This window comes from Macaca mulatta, chromosome X (genome assembly GCF_049350105.2).
Source record: "Macaca mulatta isolate MMU2019108-1 chromosome X, T2T-MMU8v2.0, whole genome shotgun sequence".
Lineage (NCBI taxonomy): Eukaryota > Metazoa > Chordata > Mammalia > Primates > Cercopithecidae > Macaca > Macaca mulatta.
Window position 1 is genome coordinate 55,528,646 of NC_133426.1, and position 13,634 is coordinate 55,542,279.

At 36.2% G+C, this 13,634-nt stretch overlaps 1 pseudogene across 1 annotated transcript; it reads right to left on the minus strand.

The window, feature by feature from the left end:
* Positions 1-9,205: 9,205 nt before the first annotated feature.
* LOC706800 (prefoldin subunit 3 pseudogene) lies at positions 9,206-9,824 on the minus strand (annotated as a pseudogene). The gene has a single exon (XR_001441987.3). The product of XR_001441987.3 is annotated as a prefoldin subunit 3 pseudogene (transcript).
* Positions 9,825-13,634: the final 3,810 nt, after the last annotated feature.

A 13,634-nucleotide genomic window follows, 5' to 3' on the forward strand; every position in this document is an offset into this window, starting at 1 on the left:
TCGAACTATGTGGTCAGTTTTGGAATATGTGCGATGTGGTGCTGAGAAGAATGTATATTCTGTTGATTTGGGGTGTAGAGTTCTTTGGATATCTATTAGGTCTTCTTGGTGCAGAGTTGAGTTCAATTCCTGTATATCCTTGTTGATTTTTTGTCTCGTTAATCTGCCTAATGTTGACAGTAGGGTGTTAAAGTCTCCCATTATTATTTTGTGGAAGTCTAAGTCTCTTTGTAAGTCTCTAAGGATTTGCTTTATGAATCTGGGTGCTGCTGTATTGGGTGCATATATATTTAGAATAGTTAGCTCTTCCTGATGAATTGATCCCTTTATCATTGTGTAATGGCCTTCTTTGCCTCTTTTGATCTTTGATGGTTTAAAGTTTGTTTTTTCAGAGACTAGGATTGCAACCCCTGCTTTTCTTTGTTTTCCATTTGCTTGGTAGATCTTCCTCCATCCCTTTGTTTTGAGTCTATGTGTGTCTCTGCATGTGAGATGGGTCTCCTGAACATAGCAAACCGATGGGTCTTGACTCTTTATCCAATTTGCCAGCCTGTGTCTTTTAATTGGAGCATTTAGTCCATTTACATTTAAGGTTAATATTGTTATGTGTGAACTTGATCCTGTCATTATGATATTAGCTGGTTATTTTCCTCGCTAGTTGATGCAGTTGCTTCCTACCATCAATGGACTTTACATTTTGACATGTTTTTGCAATGGGTGGTACCAGTTGTTCCTTTCCATGTTTAATGCTTCCTTCAGGGTCTCTTGTGAGGCAGGCCTGGTGGTGACAAAATCTCTAAGCATTTGCTTGTCTGTAAAGGATTTTATTTCTCCTTCACTTATGAAACTTAGTTTGGCTGGATATGAAATTCTGAGTTGAAAATTGTTTTCTTTGAGAATGTTGAATATTGGCCCTCACTGTCTTCTGGCTTGTAGAGTTTCTGCCGAGAGATCTGCTGTTAGTCTGATGGCCTTCCCTTTGTGTGTTACCTGACCTTTCTCTCTGACTCCCCTTAACATTTTTTCCTTCATTTCAGCTTTGATGAATCTGACAATTATGTGTCTTGGAGTTGCTCTTCTGAAGGAGTATGTTTGTGGCATTCTCTGTATTTCCTGAATTTGAATGTTGGCCTGCCTTACTAGGTTGGGGAAGTTCTCCTGCATGATATTCTTCAGAGTGTTTTCCAACTTGGTTCCATTTCCCCTGTCACTTTCATGCACACCAATCCAATGTAGATTTGGTCTTTTCACATAATCTCATATTTCTTGGAGGCTTTGTTCATTTCTTTTTACTCTTTTTTCTCTACACTTCTCTTCTCCCTTCATTTCATTCATTTGATTTTCAATCCCTGTTACTCTTTCTTCCAGTTGATCAAGTTGGTTCCTGAAGCTTGTGCATTTGTCACGTAGTTCTCATGTTATGGTTTTCATCTCTATCAGTTTGTTTTTGGTCTTCTCTGCATTGATTATTCTAGTTATCCATTCATCCATTCTCTTTTCAAGGCTTTTAGTTTCTTTGCACTGGTTACGTAGTTCCTCCTTTAGGTCTGAGAAGTTTGATTGACTGAAGCCTTCTTCTCTCAACTCATCGAAGTCATTCTGCGTCCAGCTTTGTTCTGTTGCTGGTAATGAGCTGTGTTCCTTTGGAGGGGGAGATGCACTCTGATTTTTTGAATTTCCAGCTTTTCTGAACTGCTTTTTCCCCATCTTTGTGGTTTTATCTGCCTTTGGTCTTTGATGATGTTGATGTACTGATGGGGTTTTTGGTTTGTGTTTCCTTTCTGTTTGTTAGTTTTCCTTCTAACAATTAGGACCCTCAGCTGTAGGTCTGTTGGAATTTGCTTGAGGTCCACTCCAGACCCTATACGCCTGGGTATCAGCAGCGGAGGCTGCAGAAGATAGAATATTGCTGAACAGCGAGTGTTGCTGTCTCATTCTTGCTCTGGAAGGGATGTACCCCACTGTGTGTGGAGTGAGGTGTCAGTCTGCACCTAGTGGGGGATGTCTCCCAGTTAGGCTACTCAGCGGTCAGGGACCCACTTGAGCAGGCAGTCTGTATGTTCTCAGATCTCAACCTCTATGCTGGAAGATCCACTGCTCTCTTCAAAGCTCTCAGACAGGGACCTCTGCTGAGGTTTCTGCTGCTTTTTGTTTAGCTGTGCCATTTCCCCAGAGGAGGAGTCTACAGAGGCAGGCCAGCCTGCTTGAACTGTGGTGGGCTCCACCCAATTCGAGCTTCCAGGTAGCTTTTGTTTTTTACCTACTTAAGCCTCAGCAATGGTGTGTGCCCCTCCCCCAGCCTCGCTGCTGCCTTGCAGTTAGATCTCAGACTGCTGTGCTAGCAATGAGGGAGGCTCCATGGGCGTGGGACCCTCTGAGTCAGGTGTGGGATATAATCTCCTGGTGTGCCATTTGCTAAGACCCTTGGTAAAGCGCAGTATTAGGGTGGGAGTTACCCAATTTTCCAGGTGCTGTGTGTCTCAATTTCCTTTTGCTAGGAAAAGGGATTCCCTTCCCCCTTGTGCTTCCTCGCCTTGCTTCAGCTCTTGCTGGTCTGGCTGCACCCGTGGACTAGCGCCAACTGACACACCCCAGTGAGATGAACCTGGTACCTCAGTTGAAAATGCAGAAATCACCCGTCTTCTGTGTCGCTCATGCTGGGAGCTGGAGGCTGGAACTTTTCTTGTTCGGCTATCTTGGGCATGCCCCACTGGAGCCCTTCTTTCAATTAACATCTTAAATGTATAACAACTTCATTTGAATTGATACCCACTTTGTTAACATAAAAAATCTCTTTTACCATACATTACTATCCTTTTCATTACTCTTGTGGCAAATTACATCTTTATACTTTGTGTGCATATTGTTGTAGACATAAGTTTTATGCATTTGTCTTTTAAATCTTGTAGGAAATGGAAAATGGAATTACAAGCCAAAAATACAGTAATACTGTCTTTGTATTTACCTATAAAGTTAATTTTACTGATGTCCTCTATTTCTTCAAGTTGCTCTCTAATGTTGTTCGTTTTTGGCATGAAGGACCCTTTTTAGCATTTCTTGTAAGACAAATATGTTAACATCAAACTCCTTTAGTTTTTATTTATCTGAGGAATGTTTGAACTTCTCTTTCATTTTTGAAGAAAAATTTTTCCATACATAAAATTTTTGATTGTGAAGCTTTTTTCCTAACTAGTTAAAAAAGCACCCTTCGCTTTCCATTATGACTTCCATGGTTTCTGATAGAAAGTCAGCTCTTAAAATATTCTTGACAATATCTTGTATGTGATGAGTTGCTTCTATATTGTTGCTTTCAGTATTTTTCCATTATCTTTAGCTTTTGACAGTATGATTATATTGTGTCTCAGTATGAATCTTTTTGAATCTTTCCTATTTTTAGTTGAGATTCTTGTATGTATAAATTTATGTTTTTCATCAAATTTTGTTTTTGAGTATTATTTTTAAAATATTTTTTCTGCCTATCTCTTTCTCTCTTTACTTCTGAAACATCTGTAATATGTACGTTATGCTTGACATTGTCCCATAGGTATTTTAGGCAATGTTTATTTCCTTTTATTCTTTTTCTTTCTGCATCACAGACTGGGTAATTTCTATTTTCTTATTTTCAAGTTCGCTGATTCTTTCTTCTGCCTGTTCAAATCTGCTGTTTAATTGCTCTAGTAAATTTTTTTTAGAGTTCGGTTAATGTGCTTTTCAGCACCAGTATTTCTATTTGATTCCTTTTATGATTTCTGTCTCTTTTTGATATTATCTATTTGTTGACACATTATTTTCCTAATTTCCCTTAGTTATTTGTTCATATTTTCTCTTAGCTCTTTGAGAATTTTAAAGAGAGTTGATTTAAAACCTTTACTAAATTCAATATCTAGAATTTCACAGGAATTATTTCTGTTAGTTCATATTTTTCCTGTGAATGAACTATACTTTCCTAATTCTTTGTGTACCCTGTATTTTTGTTGAGATGTGGATGTTTTAAATATTATTGTGTAGTAATTTTAAAAACTAGATTCTCCTCCTTACTCTCTGGCTTTGCTTTTGTTGATTTTTGAGGACTTCAATCATCCATTAGTTTAGTGAATTTTTAAAACTATTTTTGTAAAGATTGTATTTTTTGTCATGTGTGGTCACTAATATCTCTGTTCTATTATCTCAATGGTCAATCAATGACCCAACAGAAACTTTTTTAAACATTTGGAACCACATGGTTAAAAAAAATTAGTACTCTCCCAATCTTTGAAGCATAGCTCTTTACTAGGGTGTTCCTTCTATGCTAAACCAAGCTGCTTGGGATCTTGTTTTACCTTTCAACTTCTACTTGTGTGGAGTCCACAGATCCACCAGAAGTTGGAATCCTAGGGGTCACTCAGGTGCTTTCTAAGTATGCATTCTCCCCTGTGCATGCACATGCATTTTTCACTCTGTTTTCCTGAGTAAAACCTTGCTTTGTAGCCTGCTGTTTCAGGGTTCTTAAATTCTCTCAGCTGCTTGTCTTAATGGGATGTGTATGATTATATATTTCAACAGATGCCACTACTGCCCAGAAAGCAGTAGTCGGGGGCAGGTGGCAAAAGACAGACTTTGTGGCCAGTCCCTCAGGAAATCAGCAGAAAGGTCAAAATACACAACCTCAACATTTTAAGAAAAAGGTCCATATTAGTCTCCAGATGTCAGCCATCTACATGAGAAACATGGACTTCCATCCCCACCTTAGCTGCTATTGCACTGGAAAACTGATTCTTTAAGTGTTTTACTCCAAATTTTTTTTTTATTTTAGTTTTAGCATCACTGTTTTAATATCATGAAATACAAGTACAAAACATTGTATAAGTGTACTTTTTGCTACACAGAGATGAACTAATACATTTATGTTTTTATCAGAATCTGTATCACCCTGAACTGACCACTGTACTAGTAGTTTTCCATGGGGATTTTTTTTTTTTTTTTACGATTCCTATAAGGTTTTGTCATGAATAAAAAAGCTCACAACTCTTTTCAGCCATTGCAGATTTACATTTATCTTAATATTCCTGTTTAAGACGCTTTGGAGAACTGTTAAGAACTACAAAATCATAAATAGCTCTTATGATTTTGAGGTACGTTCCATCAATACCGAATTTATTGAGCGTTTTTAGCATGAAGGGCTGTTGAATTTTGTCAAAAGCCTTTTCTGCATCTATTGAGATAATCATGTGGTTCTTGTCTTTGGTTCTGTTTATATGCTGGATTATGTTTATTGATTTGCGAATGTTGAACCAGCCTTGCATCCCAGGGATGAAGCCCACTTGATCATGGTGGATAAGCTTTTTGATGTGTTGCTGAATCCAGTTTGCCAGTATTTTATTGAGGATTTTTGCATCGATGTTCATCAGGGATATTGGTCTAAAATTCTCTTTTTTAGTTGTGTCTCTGCCAGGCTTTGGTATCAGGATGATATTGGCCTCATAAAATGAGTTAGGGAGGATTCCCTCTTTTTCTATTGATTGGAATAGTTTCAGAAGGAATGGTACCAACTCCTCCTTGTACCTCTGGTAGAATTCAGCTGTGAATCCATCTGGTCCTGGACTTTTTTTGGTTGGTAGGCTATTAATTATTGCCTCAATTTCAGAGCCTGCTATTGGTCTATTCAGGGATTCAACTTCTTCCTGGTTTAGTCTTGGAAGAGTGTAAGTGTCCAGGAAATTATCCATTTCTTCTAGATTTTCCAATTTATTTGCGTAGAGGTGTTTATAGTATTCTCTGATGGTAGTTTGTATTTCTGTGGGGTTGGTGGTGATATCCCCTGTATCATTTTTTATTGCATCGATTTGATTCTTCTCTCTTTTCTTCTTTATTAGTCTTGCTAGTGGTCTGTCAATTTTGTTGATCTTTTCAAAAAACCAACTCCTGGATTCATTGATTTTTTGGAGAGTTTTTTGTGTCTCTATCTCCTTCAGTTCTGCTCTGATCTTAGTTATTTCTTGCCTTCTGCTAGCTTTTGAATGTGTTTGCTCTTGCTTCTCTAGTTCTTTTAATTGCGATGTTAGAGTGTCAATTTTAGATCTTTCCTGCTTTCTCTTGTGGGCATTTAGTGCTATAAATTTCCCTCTACACACTGCTTTAAATGTGTCCCAGAGATTCTGGTATGTTGTATCTTTGTTCTCATTGGTTTCAAAGAACATCTTTATTTCTGCCTTCATTTCGTTATGTACCCAGTAGTCATTCAGGAGCAGGTTGTTCAGTTTCCATGTAGTTGAGCGGTTGTGATTGAGTTTCTTAGTCCTGAGTTCTAGTTTGATTGCACTGTGGTCTGAGAGACAGTTTGTTATAATTTCTGTTCTTGTACATTTGCTGAGGAGTGCTTTACTTCCAATCACGTGGTCGATTTTACAGCCAATATCATACTGAATGGGCAAAAACTGGAAAAATTCCCTTTGAAAACTGGCACAAGACAGGGATGCCCTCTCTCACCACTCCTATTCAACATAGTGTTGGAAGTTCTGGCTAGGGCAATTAGGCAAGAGAAAGAAATCAAGGGTATTCAGTTAGGAAAAGAAGAAGACAAACTGTCCCTGTTTGCAGATGACATGATTGTATATTTAGAAAACCCCATTGTCTCAGCCCAAAATATCCTTAAGCTGATAAGAAACTTCAGCAAAGTCTCAGGATACAAAATTAATGTGCAAAAATCACAAGCATTCTTATACACCAGTAACAGACAAACAGAGAGCCAAATCAGGAATGAACTTCCATTCACAATTGCTTCAAAGAGAATCAAATACCTAGGAATCCAACTTACAAGGGATGTAAAGGACCTCTTCAAGGAGAACTACAAACCACTGCTCAGTGAAATCAAAGAGGACACAAACAAATGGAAGAACATACCATGCTCATGGACAGGAAGAATCAATATCGTGAAAATGGCCATACTGCCCAAGGTAATTTATAGATTCAATGCCATCCCCATCAAGCTACCAATGAGTTTCTTCACGGAATTGGAAAAAACTGCTTTAAAGTTCATATGGAACCAAAAAAGAGCCCGCATCTCCAAGACAATCCTAAGTCAAAAGAACAAAGCTGGAGGCATCACGCTACCTGACTTCAAACTATACTACAAGGCTACAGTAACCAAAACAGCATGGTACTGGTACCAAAACAGAGATATAGACCAATGGAACAGAACAGAGTCCTCAGAAATAATACCACACATCTACAGCCATCTGATCTTTGACAAACCTGAGAGAAACAAGAAATGGGGAAAGGATTCCCTATTTAATAAATGGTGCTGGGAAAATTGGCTAGCCATAAGTAGAAAGCTGAAACTGGATCCTTTCCTTACTCCTTATACGAAAATTAATTCAAGATGGATTAGAGACTTAAATGTTAGACCTAATACCATAAAAATCCTAGAGGAAAACCTAAGTAGTACCATTTAGGACATAGGCATGGGCAAAGACTTCATGTCTAAAACACCAAAAGCAACGGCAGCAAAAGCCAAAATTGACAAATGGGATCTCATTAAACTAAAGAGCTTCTGCACAGCAAAAGAAAGTACCATCAGAGTGAACAGGCAACCTACAGAATGGGAGAAAATTTTTGCAATCTACTCATCTGACAAAGGGCTAATATCCAGAACCTACAAAGAACTCAAACAAATTTACAAGAAAAAAAAACCCCATCAAAAAGTGGGCAAAGGATATGAACAGACATTTCTCAAAAGAAGACATTCATACAGCCAACAGACACATGAAAAAATGCTCATCATCACTGGCCATCAGAGAAATGCAAATCAAAACCACAATGAGATACCATCTCACACCAGTTAGAATGGCGATCATTAAAAAGTCAGGAAACAACAGGTGCTGGAGAGGATGTGGAGAAATAGGAACACTTTTACACTGTTGGTGGGATTGTAAACTAGTTCAACCATTATGGAAAACAGTATGGCGATTCCTCAAGGATCTAGAACTAGATGTACCATATGACCCAGCGATCCCATTACTGGGTATATACCCAAAGGATTATAAATTATGCTGCTATAAAGACACATGCACACGTATGTTTATTGCAGCACTATTCACAATAGCAAAGACTTGGAATCAACCCAAATGTCCATCAGTGACAGATTGGATTAAGAAAATGTGGCACATATACACCATGGAATACTATGCAGCCATCAAAAAGGATGAGTTTGTGTCCTTCGTAGGGACATGGATGCAGCTGGATACCATCATTCTTAGCAACCTATCACAAGAACAGAAAAGCAAACACCGCATGTTCTCACTCATAGGTGGGAACTGAACAATGAGATCACTTGGACTCAGGAAGGGGAACATCATACACAGGGGCCTGTCATGGGGAGGGGGGAGGGGGGTGGGATTGCATTGGGAGTTATACCTGATGTAAATGACACGTTGATGGGTGCAGCACACCAACATGGCCCAAGTATACATATGTAACAAACCTGCACGTTATGCACATGTACCCTACAACTTAAAGTATAATAATAATAAATAAATTTTAAAAAAAAAAGAACTACGAAGTCATCTTAGGCAGAGTTTTGAATGAATAATTTTATTTCACGTTGGCCAAGATCTCCCTTATGTTGGCATTGCAAAGACACTGCACTTATCGGAGGTTAGAAAAAATGTTGTCTTAATAGCCCCCTTACTGTGTAACAAGGCAAATTACTATTTCCTGAAATGTCCAGAATATCATAGTAGATAGTTATTTGTTAAGCAGTGAGTCATGAAGCCCCACTTATAGAAGACAATAGCAACAGAGGACCACTAAGTCCGAAATATACCAAAGAAAAACAAGTTCACAAATATTCAAACTGTCTATCTTCTCTACCTCTAAAATGGTTTAACCACATCAAGTGGGAGTAACATAAGCCAATTAGAAAGGGAAAAAGTAAACGTGCTAGTGTCCGACATTCAGCTTCCATAGCATGTCTCACAGTTTTCGGCCATTTCAGCTAAGAGTTTTCTTATGACAGGCAGAAATAATGATTAAAATACCATTAGCTTTGCTGAGAAATGTGGAAAAAAACCACAATGTCAAAAATATTTGAAACTAATTTTGTTTTTATAAATAAATAAAATGATGTTTATCTTTTCTTAAAATTCTTGCTGTTAAAACATTCAAAGTTATGTCAACCTGTAAGGATAAAGGGGTATTTAAGATAACATGTTTGGAAAACTGAACCACATTTTTAATTGCCAGCATTATGCTTTATTCTTGGTAGAATCATCCTTGTTTCTTCTTTTTACATCCCAATTATAAACCCTGGCCATATTGACTTCTGTGGTAGTAAATTGATCTCGAAGAAAGTCAAGGTCTTCCTTATGGGAATCAAGATTCTTCGTGGCAGTCGATAAATTCTTTTCCAACAATGCCTGAGCTTCATCAATATCATATTCAAGCATTACATTAGCCCCCAACCACAGACACACTTTGTCAGTAGGAGGAACTGAAGCTTTGCAATACAAGTTATCTGCCAGTAACAATCTGGTCTCCATTGAGTTGGTGGACTCTTTTATCTTCTGCATGTATTTTAGAATTTCCAAAGTCTGTTTAATTTCAGGAATCTGACCTTTTAGCCTTCTTTTCTTTCGAGCAAGTTTGAGTTCCATAAACTTATACTTCTGGTACTGTTCATCCAGCTTCTTTAATACTGTATCTGCAGTCTCATTCCCAGGCTGTTTCATGAAGGAATCTACATCTTCCACAAACACGGCCTCAGGAATCCCCAGGTGGAGCCGCCACCCATTCCCTGTGGCCATTTCTCCTTTGCCACAACTGTCCTTAGCGGCCGCCATCTTGGGGATCTACTCCAATATTTTTTGAAGTCGTCTACATTGGTTGATTTTTGTATGTTGAATCACTCTTGGATTTTTGGGATAAATCCCATTTTGTTATGGTGCATAATCCGTTTTACATGCTGCTGCATTCGTCTTGCTGGTATTTTATTGAGGATTTTTCCATTATGTCCATATAGAATATTGTTCTGTAGTTTTCCTTTCTTGAGATATATTTTTTCTGGCTGTGGTATCAGAGTAATGCTGGCCTCATAGAATGAGTTACAAAGTGTTACTTTATGTTCTACATTTTGAAATAGGCTTTAAAAGATAGATGTTAATTTTTAAAACATTTGGCAGACCTTACCAGTGAAGCCATATACTTCTGGGTTTCTGTTGTTGTTCTTAGCAGTTTTTTGATTACTAATTCAATCTCTTTACTTGTAATAGCCTATTCAGGCTTTTTATTTTTCATTAGTCATTTTTTGTAGTTTGTGTGTTTCCAGGAATTTATTCATTTTATCTAGGCTATCAAATTTATTTATGTTGTTCATAATATTCTCTTGTGATCTTTTTTGTTTCAGTAAAGTCAGTAATATTATTCCCACTTTCATTTCTGGTAATAGTAATTTGTGTTTCCTCTATTTTTCTTTAGTCATGACTAAACATTTGACAATGTTTTTGAACTTTCAATGAACCAACTTTTGGTTTCATTGATCCTCTGTATTGTTTACTGCTCCTCAATTTTGTTGATCTCCTCTCTAATCTGTATTATTATTTTCTTTCTTCTTCTTGCACTGGATTTAGTTTTCTTTTTTTCTAGGTCCTTAAGATAAAAAGAAGTTAGCTTATTGGCTTGACTTATTTTTCACCTTTTAAGGTAAGCATTTACATGTGTAAATTTCCCTGTCTGCATTTTTTCACTGTACTGTGTAGGTTTTGTGTGCTTTCATTTTAATTCTTCTCACAATGTTTGTCAATTTATCTTGTTTTTTTCTTTGTTGATCCATTAGTTTTTAGGAGTGTATTGTTTAATTTTCACAAATTTGTGAGTTTTCCTTCCATTATCAGTATCTAATTTCATTCAGAGAAAATACTGTGTATGATTTCAATTTTTTAAAATTTATTGAAACTTACTGTGTGGGCTAACTATGGTCTATTCTGGATGAAGTTTCATGTAATTTTAAGAAGAATGTGTAGTCTGTGTTGTTGGGGGCAGTGTTCTCTATATGTCTATTAAGTGTAGTTGGTTTATAAAGTTGTTCCATCATCTATTTCCTTATTGGTTTTCTGTATGGTTGTTCTAGCCATCAATCAATGTGAGGAGTAATTTAGTTTCAAATTCTTATTTGAGAATTTTCTATATCTCCATTAAATTGTTATTTATTTTGCTTTATATATTTTGGGGCTCTGTTATTAGGGGTGTGTATATTTATAATTTTCATATCTTCTTGATCAATTGACCCTTTCATCAATATGTAATGTTCTTTGTTCTAGTAACAATTTTTGACTTAAAGTCTATTTTGTCTCATATTATTACAGTCACCCCTGCTCTCCTTTGCTTTCTATTTCCATGGAATATCATTTTCCATCATTTACCCTTCAGTCCATATGTATCTTTGGATTTAAGTGAGTCTCTTGTTGACAGAATACAGTTGGGTGAGAATTTTTTGTATCCATTATGCCTATCTCTACCTTTTAATTGGAGAGGTTAAACCATTTATATTTAATGTGAATAGTAAAAATAAAATGCTTGCTTCTGCCATTTTGCTATTTAATTTTTATGTCATATCTTTTTTGTCCCTTAATCCTTCCACCACGCTCTTGTATTATGTTTAATTGATTTTTACTGTTCCATTTTTGTTCTTTTCTTATTTATATTTCTCTATATATGTTTAGTTATTTTCTTAGTGGTTACCTATGGATTACAATTTATGATAATCTAGCTTGAATTAATACCAATTTAGTATACAAAAATTCTCCTCCTATACATCTTCCTCTTTTGTGCTTTATATAGTTATTGTCACAAATTATATCTTTATACATGTGCCTACTAACATAGATTTTTGTTATTTTTTTTGGTTTTTAATTATTTTGTTAATTATTTTTTAAATTTGTCTTTTAATATAGAGAGTTGTTACAAGCGAAACATAGAATACTGGCTTTTATACATACCTATGTATTTATATTTAACAATATTTTCCTTTCTTCATAGAGTTTTGATTCTATCTAGTGTCCTTTCCTTTCAGCTTGAAGAACTTCCTTCAGAATTTCTTATAAGAAAGCTTTACAGTGAAAATTTCCCACAGGCTTTATTTGTTATTTTAATTTTTCTAAATTTTTGAGGGAGATTTTTGCCAGACATAGACATGTGGATGGAAGAGTTTTATTATTACCTTTTACACCTAAATATGTCTTCCCACTGCTTTCTGGCCTCCATGGTTTCTGATGAAAAATTGGCTGTTAATGTTATTTAGAACTGTTTATACATAATGAATTTTCTCTCTTGTTGCTTTCAAGATTCTCTCTGTCTTTGGCTTTTGACAGGTTGATTATAATGTGTTTCATATGATTCTTTTTGAGGTTATCTACTTGCATTTTGTTGAGCTTCGTGGATATGTTGATTCATGCCTTTCATCAAATTAGTAAAGGATTGGGCAGTTATTTTAAAAATGTTTTCTCTGCCTGTTTCTTTCTTTCCTCTCCTTCTGAAACTCACATTACGTGTATGCTTATATGCTCTGGTTTCCCACAGTTTTGTTGGGCTTTATCAATTTTCTTCATTATTTTTTCTTTCTGCTCCTTAGACTTGATCATTTCAATCGACCTATCTTCAAATTTATTAATTGTTTCTACACTGCTCAAATCTGCTTTGGGATCTGTTCAGTAATTTTTTTCACTTATTGTACTTTTGACTCCACAATTTTCATTTGGTTCCTTTTTATAATTTCTATTTCTTTATTAATATTCTCCATTTGCTAAAACATTGTTCTCCTGATTTTCTCTGTTTGCCATGCTTTTCTTTAACTCTTTAAGCATGTTTAAGACAGTTGTTTTAAACTCTTTGTCTTCTAAGTGCAATGCCTCAGCTTTCTCAATGATATTTTCTGTTACTATCTTTTTCCTTATACATAAGCCATACCTTCTTGCTCTTTGCCTAACTTATTATTTTTGCTGTTATTGAAAAGTAGACTTTTAAATATTATTATGTGATAACTCAAAATAAGATTTTATCCTTCCAGAGTGTGTTTTTGTTTCTGTGGATTGCTGTTGTTTGCTTATTTAGTAAGTTTTTAAAATTGGTTTTGTAAAGTCTGTATTTTTTGTCATGTGTGATCGTTAAAGTCTATGTTGCATTAGCTTTGTGGTCAGTTAATGATTTGACAGAGATTTTCTTGAGGGCCTTGAACAACAACATAAAACAGGCTCTCTTGGTCTTTGCTGACTGACTCTGTGTAGTAGTGTTCTTTCAGGTTTAATCAGGCCGTTTATAATTCTGTGCTATAGTTTAGATATTTGACCCTCTAAACTTCATGTTGAGATGTGGTACCCGATGTTGGAGGTGGAGCTTAATGGGAAGAGTTTGGGTCATGAGGTGGATCCCTTATGAATGTTTTGGTGCTGTTCTCACAGTAATGAGTGAATTCTTGGTATATTAGTTCCTACAAAAGCTGGTTGTTAAAAAGAGCCTGGAACCTCCCTCCCCCTCTTCTTTGTTTCCCATTTTGCCATGTGATTTCTGTACATGTGGCTGTCATTCACCTTTTACCATGAGTTGAAACTTCCAGAGGCCATCACCAGAAACAGATTCTGTTTCCATGCTTCTTATAGCCTGCAAAA